At 34.0% G+C, this 2301-nt stretch overlaps 1 non-coding gene across 1 annotated transcript; it reads left to right on the plus strand.

The window, feature by feature from the left end:
* Positions 1 to 1699: 1699 nt before the first annotated feature.
* LOC117287522 lies at positions 1700 to 1802 on the plus strand. Its single transcript, XR_004518807.1, has one exon. It is a non-coding gene; the product is annotated as a U6 spliceosomal RNA (small nuclear RNA).
* The last annotated feature ends 499 nt before the right edge of the window (positions 1803 to 2301 follow it).

A 2301-nucleotide genomic window follows, 5' to 3' on the forward strand; every position in this document is an offset into this window, starting at 1 on the left:
CATCTTCCTCTCCAGTTTCTCCTTTTGCTCTACTCTATGATTTCCCAGGAGAGCAGCTCTTTCTCCTTCATGACGCGCCTCTCCCATGCTCTCCTGCCTCGGAGCCAGAAGACTATGACTGAAAGCTCCACAGACTCTGTGCCAACATGAACCTTTCTTTTAATGTTCAGATGTCTTGTATGGGAGGAAAAGTTATGTAATATATATATATATATATATATAATAAAAAACTATGTATATATAAAATATGTATGTAGTGATAATGTCACATAGTATGATATACAGTAATAAATACATTTGTTGCTGACAATAAAAACACAAACACCTCAATAAGAAATAGGTGAAAGATATGTACAGATAGTAAAAAGATTCCATGCATACACAAACAAGCATGTCATAAAGTTAAAAAGCTGATGACAGCAAATACTGATGAGGATGCAGGGCAGCTGGACCCGTTACCTACTGGTGGTGCAAGTGCAAATCATACCATCATTTTGCAAAAAGTTTTGGCTTGTAAATGAAACCATTTAGTGACCTAACACAAAAGAAAACATATATTCACCAAAATAATTATATAATAAAATAAGTTAAAATATGTACTCTACCATAATGATAGCCAGCTATGTGTTTTAAAAATGTTTTATTAAATGTTTTCTTTTGATTTTTCTTATAGAATTAGCCCAATTCACTTCAGTGTCATATGAAAATCCACTTTTACAATGCTGGGAGGAGGTTGAAAGTGAGTTATCAGGTGACTCAGCTACCAATGATCAATTGGATGATTAAGCCAAATAAGTTAGCAAGATGTGACAAATATGACAGAGAGGTGCAGAATAAAGACTTCTGATGAGGAAGAATATAGTAATGTAAATAAATATTTGACTAGTCGAAATGCTACAAAATGGTCATGTACACCTGAACAATCCAATGTTAGAACTAGATCAGAAAATGTTATTAGGTTCTTGCCAATGGTGAAACCTATTGGATGGAATGCTAACACTATGAGTCCGTGTTGCAAATTGCTTGTAAAATATGATATGCTACAAGATGTTTCAAACTACACTAATAATGAAAAAGAAGAAAACATTCTATATGCCTCAATAGTAATTCTGAAAAAAATATTTATCATGATGCTCCACTCTCTAAACTAAAAGCCTTCATAGGATAACTTTTTCTTTTTTTGGTGGAGGGAACCAGGGATCGAACTCAAGACCTTGTGCTTGCGAGGCAGGTGGTGTCACCACTGAGCTAATCCCCGGCCCAGAACTTTATCATTCTAATGATCAGAATCTAAAAGATTTATAGAGAAGTGACAGATGTGACATTGAGATTTTTAGAGCAAGAGATTTGGTTTCCTTCGAAATTGCCTGCATTTGATAACAAAAAACCCATGAAGAAAAAAATATCCAACAGTTTGGCTGTTATTTGCTCATTTGTTGAAAGCATTGTTTCAAATTCAAGCAACTTATACACTGAGTTGACAAACAACTTACATCATTTCATGGTTGTCAAAGCTTTTGGCAATATATGCCAAGTAAATCTTTGAAATATAATATAAAAATATATGCTTTGGTAGATGTGAAGTCATCTTACACCTTGAATTTAGAAATTTATCCTGAAACTCAGCCACCAAGTATGTTCTTCATGCATAACTTTGTGAACCGACTTGATGCACTTACTTTAAAAAGTAAACCAGTGCTTGCTTCAGCATCAGATATACTAAAATTGTAACAATACAGTGAAGATCAGCATGGTCCCTCCACAAGGATGACATGGAAATTCATAAAGTATTCCATTAAAAAAAAAGTAAACCAAATGTTACATTCAACAGTTGGTTCACTAGTTACCCATTGATGTTGCATTTGCTAAAATAACACCAATTGATTATCACAGGAACTATCTTCAAAAGCAAAGCTCAGAATCCTGAAAGCATGTCACAAGTTCACAATAAAATACTTGCAGTATTGATGTAGGACAGTACTGTATCATACCTCAATGAATATAAAATATCTAGTACCTGCTTTATGATACATAGTAGGGACCGTGCTTTATCAGAGCTACATTTAATGATATTACTCTAGAATGTTCTCTTTCCAGATGATGACTACTAGGCTAATGGAAAAAATGGTGCCAGGTACCACAACAGCAACAGAACTTTGCTGTTGTCTGGATATTATTCTTTTCTTTGTTTTTTTTTTAATGGAATGTGCTGAATGTCTATAATTTTGTTCAGATGACTGCAGAACCTGGAAAAGCTGTTGCTGCTATTGATGCATAGCATACTATTATTAGTATATATAT

The sequence above is a fragment of the Fukomys damarensis genome, unplaced genomic scaffold, assembly GCF_012274545.1.
Source record: "Fukomys damarensis isolate Sample0158 unplaced genomic scaffold, DMR_v1.0_HiC HiC_scaffold_3, whole genome shotgun sequence".
Classification (NCBI taxonomy): Eukaryota; Metazoa; Chordata; class Mammalia; order Rodentia; family Bathyergidae; genus Fukomys; species Fukomys damarensis.